General features: G+C 36.4%; 1 non-coding gene across 1 annotated transcript; it reads right to left on the reverse strand.

The window, feature by feature from the left end:
- Window positions 1-7144: 7144 nt before the first annotated feature.
- On the reverse strand, window positions 7145-7217 carry TRNAC-ACA (transfer RNA cysteine (anticodon ACA)). Its single transcript has one exon. It is a non-coding gene; the product is annotated as a tRNA-Cys (tRNA).
- Between the last annotated feature and the right edge of the window lie 8469 nt (window positions 7218-15686).

Below are 15686 nucleotides of genomic sequence, written 5' to 3' on the forward strand. Positions count from 1 at the left end.
ATAGAGTTTTACTCTATTTCAGTAAATTCATGTACTTACCTTATTTTACTAAGAGGGCATTTACCCTGTTGCAGCTGATTATTATTATTTTTTTCCCCCACAAATCTTACCTTCATTTACAACTAGAGATAAGCCAAACTTGATAGTCCAAGGTCAAGGCCAGCTGAGTGACTCTTAAAGTTTTAAATCATTAAACAATACTGTTTTACCTTTGTAGATAATCATTACTAGTCAAATTCACTACATGTTTTAGGATACATACTGCTACTGCTAAGTCGCTTCAGTTGTCTCTGACTCTGTGCGCTCCCATAGACGGCAGCCCACTAGGCTCCCCCGTTCCTGGGATTAGGATACATAAATGCATTTCAAATATAATCATTACGAATTCCTCGTTTATTGCATGTATGAAATTCTTAAACTAACTTAACGATTAATTGTTTTCCCTCTACCCACCTGACCCCAGCTTTCTTTCTTCCCCACTCACATCTGAAACTTCACATGATATCTCTTGCTACATGAAAATCAGAGTTGAGGGCTAAGGGGTGAAATATGGAATAGTGAATTGCTTTCCCCCTGAAGTCAACCTTTCAACCTAACTTAGGTTACATTTTGCAAATACTCTATGGTTAATCTGGATCCCCAGTGCACGGGAATGTAGCACTTTGAGAGAACGTGTATGTCACAACTCTTGGCTCATAGAACAGTTCTATCATGATGCCATTTATCCACACACAATTAAATCAAACCTAACGTACAAATAAGAAAAAAAGTAAACAAAATCTGTTCTAGAACACAGCACCTTTCTTTTTCCTTCCTCCTTGTTGATAAGCTTTAACATTTTCTTCTCTGATAATTTGTGTTGATTTTCATAAAATGCTCATCACCAAACTTGAAAGCACGAATATAGGTTTTTATGAATAAGTGTTGAATCATTTCTAGGTATTTGATGAATGGCTCGTCTTCTAGAATGTTCATACCTGCAAATGGTCTCTTTCTCCCCTCTTTCTCCTTTCCTTTCTACTTCCTTTTCTCTCTTCTTCTTCTCTGTCTCTCTGTACTCTGTCTTTCTCTCCCTCTGCCTTTCTCTCCCCTTCTCTGTCCCTGTCTCAAAGACAAAATTCAACATCCAAGTGCAGTGTTCGAATTAGCATCAAATATTTAGGAAAAAAATAATCCGCCTCCACATATTCTTTATGCATCTATAATTTTATAAGAGTTTGATTTGGTTTAAAAATTATAGCAGACTGGATTCAGGAATGTAATACAGGAATGTATTACAACTGAGCGTTTCTATTCTTTTAGCTTTCTAGTTGGCTTAATCTGCAAGGTTACTAACAGTATTACTTAGACTAACTTAAGCATACTTAACCCATCCAGCACAGTGCTGTGGAAGGCATCCTGGGTATATTTCCAAGGACATAATGACATTCATTCTCTCAGAGCTTTCCCCTGAAGGGAAGTATGTTGGCAGCCATTATTCTATTGTCGACTTCACTGGATGCAGTTGAACAGATGGCCAAGTTTTTAAGAAATTTGAAACAGAGATTCAGAAATATCCTTTGGCTCAAACAGGGGAAATGTAAACTGAGTGTTTTAAATATAGAGAAACAGAAAAAGCCTCTCTTTTTGAAAAAAAACTATATGAAAGGAGTATCTCAATAAGAAATGCAGAGAAAGGGAAAAGAGATAGCAGTGGCAATTATCTGAATACTTTTCAATTTGAGATATTAGTAATAAGTAATCCCAACTCTGTCTGGGCTTTGAAAGTATCTCAGATTCCTTCCAATAGATTTCTCTTTTTCTTTAACTACTTTAAGTAGTTTCCTGTAACCTGCAATCCAAGCACCATGAAATAGGACAAAAGCCTAGAAATAGTGGATACTCTATAAATGTCAGTAAAACTGCCATCTGGTACCACAAATGATTAGCTTCTTTTTCAGAAAAAAAAATTTGAAAGAAAAAAATTTTTTTGACTGTTTTTCCAGAATTTGAGAATAAGAATTGTCTATGGAGTAGAGAAGCTAGAACACAATGTTTAATGACTGTATCCTACTGTGATAATTATTATTCCTTTTACACCTTCCCACCACAACACTAGTTCCTGATGGCCAGCCGTAATGTGGAAATGTGCATGGAAAGTGATCCTAGAAAATGGAGCTGTCCAGCAGAAAAAATTGATACAAGACTATGCAGCACAACATTCATTTAGTATGAATCAATAATGGACAAAATCGGACACTTTATCAATAAGGTCAGGAAAAATGAGTCAGTTGTGGTTAAACATCTTGATGTGTTCCCACAGGAATTCCTTTTTTCACATAACACTGTGGGTCAATGTAAAGGGAATTAGTGTTTATTGAATGCAACATAATATGAGTAATTGTATTAAGAAATTTATACACTGTCTCCTGAAACATTCCCCAAACACATGCAATTGGTCATCACAGTTCCCCTTTTTAGATATATGGCAACTGAGGTTCACAGAGACCTGTGCAGTTTGCTTCATGTTCGTGTGCAGAAATAGGTATTAAATGTGTCACTGCAAGATTAAAGGCAAAGTTAAATATTTGAAATATTTGAAATCTACACCAATAACCATCTGAAACCTTCTTGCCCAAAAGACAATGATAGCAATTTAAATGTTTTAACTACAGCCCATAATATAATTCAGTGATCTAGTAAAAACCATCATATAATTAAACATCAGGGTCCATAGGCTCTTACCTTCTGGCAAAGTAATACTCAGATTATGGTATCAGACACATTTGAATTTGTAACTTGTTTCTGACATACACAAGCTGTGTGACTTTTGATGAACTATTTTAAAGCTACATTTTCTTGCCTACAAAATAGGGGACATGAATATTTATAACTCACAGATTTGTTGTGAGAAGTAAAATGAGAGGGTAATGATCTGACTGTGCTCAGATCAAATATTAACATATTAAGCAACATAATGAGAACCTACTGTATAGAATAGAGAAATCTACTCAATGTGGTGACCTAAATAGGAAGGAAATCCTAAAAAGAGGGGCTAGCTGATTCACATTGTTGTACAGCAGAAACTAACACAGCATTGTAAAGCAACTATACCCCAATTAAAAATTTTTTAAAAACCGTATTAACATATAAATTCCAGTTATAATAATTATAATGAGAAAGTTTAATATATATAAATAACATATCCATGTGTAACATGAAATATTTAATATATAATAAAAATATTTTATATATGTGCACCTATATTTATATATATATGTTTATTCCTTATTTAACCTAGATTTGAAAAAAAGATAAAGTTAATGCTCAAAGGTAATAACTATATGAGCCTAGTTTTCCAGATAATCACTCCCTTATATTGCCTGTACAATTTATTTTCTGTTTTATAAGTTCTACTGTATATGTCTTTTTGTAAATTTCCACAAACCCTTTATTAAGATTCAATTTAAATTTTCAGTAAAGAAACATTGCATATGATAATACTATTTGTGAGGTAATTGTAACTTTTAGTATATTGGAGATAATTATTTTGAAATAAAAATATTTTCTGTCTCCACAATTCTATGAAATACATTAAATCCAATGAATAATTTTTCATAAAACAAAGAACAGTTCTTCATCACTTTCTCACTTAATAATAAACAGTTATTATTAGTTTTTAATAATATTAAATTATTATTATAATTTACTATAATTATTATTATAATATTATAATATAATAAATATAATATAATATATATTATAAATGAATATAATATAATAAAATAATTAATTTTAAAATTAAATAAATTAATAATATTAAAACCTTCAGTTCAGTCACTCAGTTGTGTCCAACTCTTTGCTACCCCATGAACTGCAGCAAGCCAGGCCTCCCTGTCCATCATCCACTCCCTGAGTTCACTCAGACTCACGTCCATCAAGTCGGTGATGCCATCCAGGCATCTCATCCTTTGTCATCCCCTTCTCCTGCCCCCAATCGCTCCCAGCATCAGAGTCTTTTCCAGTGAGTCAACTCTTCGTATGAGGTGGCCAAAGTACTGGAGTTTCAGCTTTAGCATTATTCCTTCCAAAGAAATCCCAGGGCTGATCTCCTTCGGAATGGACTGGTTGAATCTCCTTGCAGTCCAAGGAACTCTCAAGAGTCTTCTCCAGCACCACAGTTCAAAAGTATCAATTCTTCAGCGCTCAGCTTTCTTCACAGTCCAACTCTCACATCCATACGTGGCCACAGGAAAAACCATAGCCTTGACTAGACGGACCTTTGTTGGCAAAGTAATGTCTCTGCTTTTGAATATGCTATCTAGGTTGGTCATAACCCTCCTTCCAAGGAGTAAGCGTCTTTTAATTTCATGGCTGCTGTCACCATCTGCAGTTATTTTGGAGCCCCCCAAAATAAAGTCTGACACTGTTTCTACTGTTTCCCCATCTATTTCCCATGAAGTGATGGGACCAGATGCCATGATCTTCATTTTCTGAACGTTGAGCTTTAAGCCAACTTTTTCACTCTCTTCTTTCACTTTATCAAGAGGTTATTTAGTTCCTCTTCAGTTTCTGCCATAAGGGTGGTGTCATCTGTATATCTGAGGTTATTGATATTTCTCCCGGCAGTCTTGATTCCAGCTTGTGTTTCTTCCAGTCCAGCGTTTCTCATGATATACTCTGCATATAAGTTAAATAAGCAGGGTGACAATATACAGTCTTGATGTACTCCTTTTCCTATTTGGAACCAGTCTGTTGTTCCATGTCCAGTTCTAACTGTTGCTTCCTGACCTGCACACTGCTTTCTCAGGATGCAGGCCAGGTGGTCTGGTATTCCCATCTCTTTCAGAATTTTCCACAGTTTATTGTGATCCACCTTAGTTGGTTTTTAATATTATTTCACCTGATTTCCTAGATGCCGTCCAGGCAAACTGACCATATCAAAACATATTCAAACCTACCAAGGGCCTCTCCTTAAACAAGCTTGACTAATTTAAAAGAAGTCCCTGATGATGTATAGTGATGGTGGGAATTGCATTATATTAAAGTTAATATCAGACAAAGCTAGCAATATTGGCTTAATTTACTGTAATCCAAAGAACTTTTTGCGTGAAGTTTTCTGGTAAATTGTGTAAAGAGATTCTTGTCTAATGATGCAAGAGGATGGGAAACCTAGTCATAGAATTTCATGGCTGAGAGTTGTACAAAATCATTGTGCATAATAGAGTATTGATTGGAGCAGGTAGAAATATGGAGAAACAGTTGGAAATATTCCCAGGACATCTGAAAATCTAAGTAGTGTTTCATTTAAGATTTTAGAAAAGCATGCAGGCAATTCTCTTAAGAGTGTTGTCGCTTCATTTCATGCTGTTCTAAAGGAATAAAAATGCTGCTATGTGATAAGTAAAAAGAACTGGAAGCATAAGTTCGTCTCGGCTTAGCAGAGTTCAGAGAATACCAAATGGTACTTTGAGCAGTATTAGTCTTTTAATTTTCCTTTGATTTGGTTTGCTTGTTTTCCCTGCAATTCATGGATGAAAATAAGGCTTTTGCTTCTGCTTCCAGTTCTTTGTATGGCTACACACTAAACACTATCCTCTTTGATCATAATTTTTTTGATCATATCCTCTTTGATCTCATTTCATGGCTGCAGTCACCAACTACTGTGATTTTAGAGCCCAAGAGGAGGAAATCTGTCCCTGCTTAAACTTTTTTCCATTCTATTTCTCAGGAAGTGATGGGACTAGATGCCATGATTTTAGTTTTTTTTTTTTTTTTTTAATATTGAGTTTTAAGCTGGCTCTTTCACTCTCCTCCTTTACCCTCATCAAGAGGCTCTTTAGTTCCTCTTGGCTTTCTGCCATTACAGTGGTATCATCCACATATCTGAGGTTATTGATATTTTTCCTGACAGTCTTGATTCCAGCTTGTAACTCATCCATCCTGGCATTTCGCATGATGTGTTCTGCATGTAAGTTAAATAAACAGGGTACAAAATAAACAGCCTTATCGTACTCCTCAGTTTTGAACCAGTCAGTTGTTCCATACAGGGTTCTAACTGTTGCTTCTTGACTCCCACACAGGTTTCTCAGGACACAGGTTGTTACTATTTGGTTGAAAGAATTTCCAAACCTGATTAAAACTGTAAATTCTTAGATCATAGTTCAGGGCAGTCTTAATTAAAATCTCAGTAGAGTTTTGATTCAAAAATTTATCAGCTTATTATAAAACTATGGTGAAATGCAAAGGATGTATAATGAAAAAGTTTTAAAGTAAAATATTAGAAGAATAATGCTACTGTTTTCAAAACTTTGATAAAGAAAATAGTATTACCATTACTGAAATAAGAATGTAAAAAAATAAGCCAGAGAGAGACAGATAAATACTGTATGATACGATTTATAAATGAGGAATCTAAAAACAAAAGACACGTGTACCCCAATGTTCATCGCAGCACTGTTTATAATAGCCAGGACATGGAAGCAACCTAGATGTCCATGAGGAGATGAATGGATAAGAAAGCTGTGGTACGTATACACAGTGGAGTATTACTCAGCCATTAAAAAGAATGCATTTGAATCAGTTCTAATGAGGTGGATGAAACTGGAGCCTATTATACAGAGTGAAGTAATCCAGAAAGAAAAACACCAATACAGTATACTAACACACATATATGGAATTTAGAAAGATGGTAATGGTAACCCTGTATGCAAGACAGCAAAAGAGACACAAATGTATAGAACAGTCTTTTGGACTCTGTGGGAGAGGGAAGGGATGGGATGATTTGGGAGAATGGCATTGAAACATGTGTGATATCATATAAGAAATGAATCGCCAGTCCAGGTTTGATGCAGGATACAGCATGCTTGGGGCTGGTGCATTGGGATGACCCAGAGGGATGGTATGGGGAAGGAGGTGGGAAGGGGGTTCAGGATGGGAAACACGTGTACACCCGTGGCGGATTTATATTAATGTATGGCAAAACTAATACAGTATTATAAAGTAATTAGCCTCCAATTAAAAATATATATGAAGTGAAGTGAAGTCGCTCAGTCATGTCTGACTCTTTGCAACCCCATGGACTGTAGCCTACCAGGTTCCTCCATCTATGGGATTTTCAAGGCAAGAATACTGGAGTGGGTTGCCATTTCTTTTTCTAGGGATCTTCCCAACCCAGGGATCGAACCCGGGTCTCCTGCATTGTAGGCAGACGCTTTTACCATCTGAGCCACCAGGGAAGCTAAAAACAAAAGCTCCAACTAATAGAGAGTAGAATGGTGGTTCCCAGGGATGAGGATAGGGAAAGGGGAGAGTTTGGTAAAAGGGTATAAACTTTCAATTATAAGATGAATAAATTCTGAGGATCTGCTACATAGCATGTTGACTGTAGTTCACTGTACAGTCTTGTGTACTTGAAATTTGCTGTAGATACCTAAGAAGACAAAAGACCCGTACTCCCAAAAACTGTAAGATGCTGATAAAAGAAACTGAAGACAATACAAACATATGGAAAGATATACCACATTCTTGGTTTGAGAGAAGCAATATTGTGAAAATCACTGTACTATCCAAGGCAATGTACAGATTTCAGTGCAGCAATCCCTATCAAACTACCAATAGCATTTTTTACAGAACTAGAATAACCATAAAAAGTCTTAAAATGTGTAAAGAGACACAAAAGACACTGAATAACCTAAGCAACAGGCAGAGAACCAGAGATCAAGTGCCAACATCTGCTGGATCATCATAAAAGCAAGAGAATCCCAGAAAAACATTTATTTCTGTTTTATTGACCATGCCAAAGACTTTGACTATTTGGATCACCATAAACTGTGGAAAATTCTTCAAGAGATGGGACTACCAGACCACCTGACCTGCCTCTTGAGAAATCTGTATGCAGGTCAGGAAGCAAGAGTTAGAACTTGACATGGAACAACAGACTGGTTCCAAATAGGAAAAGGAGTACGTCAAGACTGTATATTGTCACCCTGCTTATTTAACATATATGCAGACTACATCATGAGAAACACTGGGCTGGAAGTAGCACAAAATGAAATCAAGATTGCTGGGAGAAATATCAATAACCTCAGATATGCAGATGACACCAGCCTTATGGCAGAAAGTGAAGAGGAACTAAAGAGCTTCTTGATGAAAGTGAAAGAGGAGAGTGAAATAGTTGGCTGAAAGCTCAACATTCAGAAAACGAAGATCATGGCATCCAGTCCCATCACTTCATGGCAAATAGATGGGGAAACAGTGGAAATAGTGGCTGACTTTATGTTTTTTGGGCTCCAAAATCACTACAGATGGTGACTGCAGCCATGAAATTAAAAGACGCTTACTCCTTGGAAGGAAAGTTATGATCAACCTAGACAGCATATTCAAAAGCAGAGACATTACTTTGCCAACAAAGTTCCATCTAGTCAGGCTATGATTTTTCCAGTGGTCATGTATGGATGTGAGAGTTGGAGTATAAAGAAAGTTGAGTGCTGAAGAATTGATGCTTTTGAACTGTGTTGTTGGAGAAGACTCTTGAGAGTCCCTTGGACTGCAAGGAGATCCAACCAGTCCATCCTGAAGGAAATCAGTCTTGAGTGTTCATTGGAAGGACTGATGTTGAAGATGAAACTCCAATGCTTTGGCCACCTGATGCAAAGAGCTGACTCATTTGAAAAGACCCTGATGCTGGGAAAGGTTGAAGGCAGGAGGAGAAGGGGACAACAGATGATGAGATGGTTGGATGGTATCACTGACTCGATGGCCATGAGTTTGGGTAAATTCTGGGAGTTGGTGATGGACAGGGAGGCCTGGCATGTTGCAGTCCATGGGGTCACAAAGAGTCGGACATGACTAAGTGACTGAACTGAACTGAAGTGAACCTAAGCAATCTTTTTTAGCCTTAGTGAAATCAGATTCAGAGTCCTACTGTACAAATTTTTATATAAGGTAGATAGGTAGCTACGTAGATAGAAAGAACAAAAGAAAGAAGAAAGAAAATAAAATGTATGCCACTTAACAGTACATTTTCATCAGCTTAATATCTCTAAGAAGAGGATCATATGTGATTCTAAGTCATGATTAAATTGAAATAAACTGGTTATATGAAGCAAATTAACTGTGATAGGTTCAGTGTTCAAGCACTTCTTGAAACTACTAGTGAACCAGTTCTTTGTATCCAGACTACTTGTGTGTGTTTTGGGGGAGAAAGGTGTAAAGTGGATGGTATAATGTAATGCCTGGTACAGAGTAAGCACTCAGTAAATGGTATCTATGGACAATTTTCATAGCTCATTTTAAGAACTTTTTAGAAATACAGGTTTTCACATCTACATTTTATTCCCTTCTCGTCACTCATAATTCCCCAACTCCTAATTTTATGCTTTAAATTTATACTCATCTGTTTTATTGAATACATTTCTTTGGAACTCAAAATTTTAGTTTAGGAAATAAAAGTATAGAAAATACATGCATATACATTAAAAAGTGTTGTTATACTGGTGATAAAGATTAAATTATTTGAATATAGAAAAAGAAAAAGCATTCTGGAAATCACACTCTACCATATAAAAGCCCAAAAAGAAAAGTGAGAAAACAACAACAAAAAAATAAACCAAAAAGTCTTAATGGAAGAGGAAAGGAGTAAAAAACCAAACGTATTCTCCTTCAAACTTCAGACACAATGTCTCAAATAATAAATGTCTCTCAGTAACTACATCAGCAGAGCTCATTTAAGCACAAAGAAAATTCAGAGATCCACCCAGATTCAAGATGAACATGGCCTCTGAGGCCATGCAGTCCAATTTTTTATGGTTTGAACATTATATTTTACTTGTTTCATATTATACTTGCCCATCTGTTTTTAAACATGAAATAATAGGAACAGGCAAGCTAAATGGTCATCACAGAACACAGTCATCAGTAAACCAAAGCTCAGCTTCACCAGGGCTTGCCCTGTGAAGAATCCATATAAATTTTCTGCATGATAATGTATGTTTCTGACCAAAAAAAAAAAAGGGTGAAAGATGCCATTCGCCTGACTCTCCAGGTATGGTTGTAAAGCAAGCCAAACTTTCATCTAAATTTTTAAAAATGCTTGGATATTCATTAAGAATAATAAGTTTGCTTTTGGCAAATTGAACTTAGACAAATTATGCATCTCTACCATTTCTAGTATATCCTCTCAAATCTTAGTAAAGACTTTTCTAAAATCTGTTGGATTGGCAAATACTGAGCCTTACTATACATCTTAAATACTTACTATACATCTTACACTGAAAACATTCTAAAAATGAGCACTGTCCTTTTGCTATAAGATCGTCCACACACCATATTATCTCTAGGGATCCTTTCTTGATATGCTGTACTAAACATAACAATTTGTTCCTCTACTTTCTTTCTTTTTTTTTTTTAGTTCAACACATAAGCATGAATTTTCGAGTCAATTCAGGTCTTATGTCCTTCACTTAAGGTCTCATGGTCTCAGTAAACACATACTACCGGTAAGATAAATTTTTGTTGATTAGAAATATGTTTAGCTCTAAGGTACAGAGTGTTTAACTAACAGCTGCTTAAAGATATAGGTGAATTTTTCTCACCAGGAATCTTTGAAATTGTTTGCTGCAGTTGTTTGCTCTGTTTGCTGCTCTGTATTGCCAGTAGGAATGCAACCTCTTTCACTGTTTCTTCTCTACCACGCTTAGTGATTGGATTTTGTCCTCATTTTTGTTCTTTCATGGTCATAGGATGGCTGCTTTCATATACAGATTACACATTAACATAGTATGGCTCTGTCCCCTTAGCAAGAAGCAAAGCTTTTCAAGACTTCTCTCACTCTTGTTGGCAGGTTTTCAGTTACATACCATTGTCCAGAATTTAGTTATAGTCAATCATATGTCAAGAGAGGCTGTAAAATAAGGGAATATGGTTCCTGAAATTGGCTTAGAACACTAGTTTTCCATCACATAGAAGGTGGCATGAAAGGGGAAAGTGTATAGATTCCTAGCAGTGTAGTCCACGATTTATAATAAATAGTATTTATTCTATAGGGCTATTATGATAATTTTATGAGAACGTATAATTATTTGTCACAAGCTGTGTTTATAATGATTTGTAGGGCCATGATTTTAGCTATAGATTTATACCTGCTTTAACCAATCATACTATGTTCTACTTAAGGATAGGAGCTATATTTAATTCGTTTATGTATGTTTGGATACCTCACACTATTTAGAATAATGAAGATGAAGGCCAAGTATTGGCAATTATAGCTTTTACATGTAAGCATTTATTTTTTTCTGTCTTTTAATTTGTATTACCTACCACTTTATGTCAATCAATATTTTTGTAAAATTTATAATTATACTGCAAGCTTTGTGAGGTTTAGCACTATGGGTATTCCTGTCTTTGTTAACTCTTCAAATTATCAATGTTCTTTGTTTAAAAAAAAGACAAACATATTGGCCAAGAATATCTCAAGATCTTGCAGAATTTATACTTGACATTTGTAAACAAAAGATCAAGTTGCTTTACTCAATTCCCCAACATTATATCACCTTTATCTTTAGGAAGACAAAGCCTCTGGTTTCCTCCTGGCCTCATAGAGAGTTCACTGACTTATTCCTTTTTCAAAGAGTTGTATCCTATGTACTTTCTCTGATCATTAAAGAAAAATACATTTTTTGTGACAGAGGGTGAGGAATTAATTACAAGGAAGAATTGACATTTTTATTGAATATTGGCCAAGTGACTACGAGCTACATTTTTTTTAAAACATTTCTAACTCAGAATAAATCAAAGTAGAAGATAATATTAAAGACATAACCTTCCTGCAATCAGAGGAGGAAAATGATAGTGATTTGTGAAGGGAAGGAACTGGCAAAACAGGTCAAGTCATAATAGACCACACATCTAATAGATTCTTTTGAGAAAATTAATAAAAATTTTTAGAAAAATTCTAAATTCCCTACCATTTTTAATCTCTGAAATTTATTATTATGTAAACTATGAGGGCATAAATATTTATTGCGTGGCAGAGAGTAAGAACTTAATAAAAATTATTGAAGTATTAATAAAATTCAAATGTGGAAAAATCCAACTAAAACTGAGAGAAAAATGCCCACTTCCAGAGGATGATGCTACTTATTTTTTAGATCAATTATGCACGCCCATCTCTGGGAATTCTGCCAAACATATTTAGTGATGCAACTATATCAACATCCAGAGAACGTACTTTCCATGTTTGCTCTTCCCCAAGTTTTGGTAATTACCAGTAATCATTAGAAAGTTGGAACACACAAAAGACAGTAAATGAAAACTAGTGAGTTGATGGTAAACAATATAAGATACAAATTCAGTGCCCAGAGGTTCAAAATCTCCTTGTCTTAAAAAAATAAAATGTGGTCTTTACATATATCAATTCAGAATAAGTACATAACAACAATAACAACAAAAAATCACTTGACATTTCAGATAATTCAGATAATGTAGCATTAGAGGTTGTCACTCTTGGTTCTGACCATAGAACTCATTTAGACTTAACTTCAAACCCCTATGACTTCATGGAATGCTAAAAACTTTTGTCATATCCCTGAAAGATGGACACATAGCCTCTGGCCAAACACTATGTTGAAATTTAATGATGGTCAAACCTGGTATTATTAAAAAATCTATGTACATTTCCTGTAGGATTTAGTTACTAGAGTCTAGGGTCTCAATGTCAGAGAAGGCAAAATCCAACAACCCCATGACCTAATGCTCTCTGAAAATGACACATTTCATTCCACCTCCTTCCATATTTCTTTCTCATTGGAGAGTTAAAGAGTTTAACCAACTTGCTCTTAAAAGTCCCTTAGTCCCATGATGTGTGATACACAAGAAATGAGGAACACTGAAAACTGAGAAAGAAACTTTTAACTTAAGAGACTATGAGTCATATTGACTTACAGAGTTCATAATTTTAATGACATTTATTAACAACAGATTTAACATTGACATTTGTAGACCTCTAACTTTTTAGATAACCTGAGATAATCTGCTGCTGCTGCTGCTGCTAAGTCACTTCAGCCGTGACCAACTCTGTGTGACCCAATAAATGGCAGCCCACCAGGCTCCCCCGTCCCTGGGACTCTCCAGGCAAGAACACTGGAGTGGGTTTCCATTTCCTTCTCCAATGCATGAAAGTGAAAAGTGAAAGTGAAGTCGCTCAGTTGTGTCTGACTCTTGGCGACCCCATGGACTGTAGCCTACCAGGCTCTTCTGTCCATGGGATTTTCCAGGCAAGAGTACTGGAGTGGGTTGCCATTTCCTTCTCCATGAGATAATTTAGATAACCTCAGATATGCAGATGAAAAAACCCTTATGGCAGAAAGCGAAGAACTAAAGAATCTCTTGATGAAAGTAAAAGAGGACAGTGAAAAAGTTGACTTAAAACTAAGATCATGGCATCTGGTCCCATGCCTTCATGGCAAATAGAGCTCCAAAATCACTGCAGATGGTGACAGCAACCATGAAATTAAAAGACGTTTGCTCCTTGAAAGAAAAGTTATGACCAACCTAGCATATTAAAGGTCTGTCTAGTCAAAGCTATGGGTTTTCCAGTAGTCATGTATAGATGTGAGAACTGGACTATAAAGAAAGCTGAGCGCCAAAGAATTGAAGTTTTTAAACTGTGGTGTTGGAGAAGACTCTTGAGAATCCCGTGGACTGCAAGGAGATCCAAACAGTGCATCCTAAAGGAAATCAGTCCTGAATATTCATTGGAAGGACTGATACTGAAGCTGAAACTCTAATATTTTGGCAACCTGATGCAAAGAACTGACTCATCTGAAAAGACCCTGATCCTGGGAAAGATTGAAAGCAGGAGGAGAAAGATACAACAAAGGACGAGATGGTTGGATGGCATCACCGACTCAATGGACATGAGTTTGAATAAACTCTGGGAGTTGGTGATAGGCAGGGAGGCCTGGCATGCTGCAGTCCATGGGGTCACAAAGAGTCAGACACGACTGAGTGAACTGAACTGCACTGAACTGAATTTTCTAGAACAAAGCTTCACACACAATTTATGTAGCTATATTTGGCTCTAAAGCATTTTCTACATCGTTCAATTTAATTTTAATTAATTAGTATCACCAAAAAGTTGGCTAAGAGCCCAGTACACACAGAGGTAACTCATAAATACTAATTAGTAAACTAGCAATATCTATCAGAGAAGTTAGGAGTTTGCTACTGAAAAGATTCCAAATCCCCCATGGAAAGCCTAAATATGACACACCCTGTGAGGCAATCCACACCCACATTGGGAGGTTCTCAGATGGGCCCTTCCAACTCACTCTTTCTCCAGCTAGAATAACTTCCTACTAATTCATAATTTTATCAGTACTAGGATTGGCCATTCTGAATGTTTTCTCTTGACTCTGATTGCTAAAGGCAGAAGATAACCACCTGCCAGGACCTCTCTCACTCAAGATTTTTCCCTATTTTTGGAGGTCTGGATTTCCCTTCATCAAAATCCGTTATATCTAGGTTATATTTAAGTATTTTATTATGTCAGTGTCCTTGACAAGTTATCTAGAAATTCCTTGAACATGAAACATGGCTTTTCATAATCATATTCAAAAATCATATTTCATATTAAAAACTCAGTGAAGGACACTTTTTTTTTTCATTTACAGGATTAATATTTCAGAGGTGTGAAAGAATAACAAAAAAGGTCATAAAAAAGGTCAGGGTAACTAAAAGATATTTCTCTCCAACCTGTAAAGTTTTGCTTTCTTTGTTTCTTCTAAAGCATATCTTGATGGTGCCACATCACTGAAACAACTACATGTTGATTAAAGCTTAATTCATGCTTAATTCATGTTGGTATTGGAGAAGGCAATGGCTGCCACTCCAGTACTCTTGCCTGGAAACTCCCATGGACAGAGGAGCCTGGTAGGCTGCAGTCCATGGGGTCTGGAAGAGTCGGACACGGGACATGACTGAGCGACTTCACTTTTCACTTTCATGCATTGGAGAAGGAAATGGCAACCCACTCCAGTGTTCTTGCCTGGAGAATCCCAGGGATGGGGGAGCCTGGTGGGCTGCCATCTGTGGGATCGCACAGAGTCGGACATGACTGAAACGACTTAGCAGTAGCAGCAACAGCAGCAGCATGCTGGTATAAAGTGACTATTATTTCCTTCAGGAAAATAGTGGACTAAACAAAGATGCTCTTATCCTTATATAAATGCCAACCAGAATTGAAAGAGACACGTGTACCCCAGTGTTCATCGATACACTGTTTATAATAGCCAGGACATGATAAAAACCTAGATGTCCATCAGCAGATGAATGGATAAGAAAGCTGTGGTACACATACACAATGGAGTATTACTCAGCCATTAAAAAGAATACATTTGAATCAGTTCTAATGAGGTGGATGAAACTGGAGCCTATTATACAGAGTGAAGTAAGCCAGAAAGAAAAGCACCAATACAGTATACTAACGCATATATATGGAATTTAGAAAGATGGTAACAATAACCCTGTATACGAGACAGCAAAGAGACACAGATGTATGGAACAGTCTTTTGTACTCTGTGGGAGAGGGAGAAGGTGGGATGATTTGGGAGAATGGCATTGAAACTTGTATAATATCATATATGAAATGAATCGCCAGTCCAGGTTTGATACATGATACTGGATGCTTGGGGCTGGTGCACTGAGAC

This window comes from Bos taurus, chromosome 29 (assembly GCF_002263795.3).
Source record: "Bos taurus isolate L1 Dominette 01449 registration number 42190680 breed Hereford chromosome 29, ARS-UCD2.0, whole genome shotgun sequence".
Taxonomy (NCBI): Eukaryota; Metazoa; Chordata; class Mammalia; order Artiodactyla; family Bovidae; genus Bos; species Bos taurus.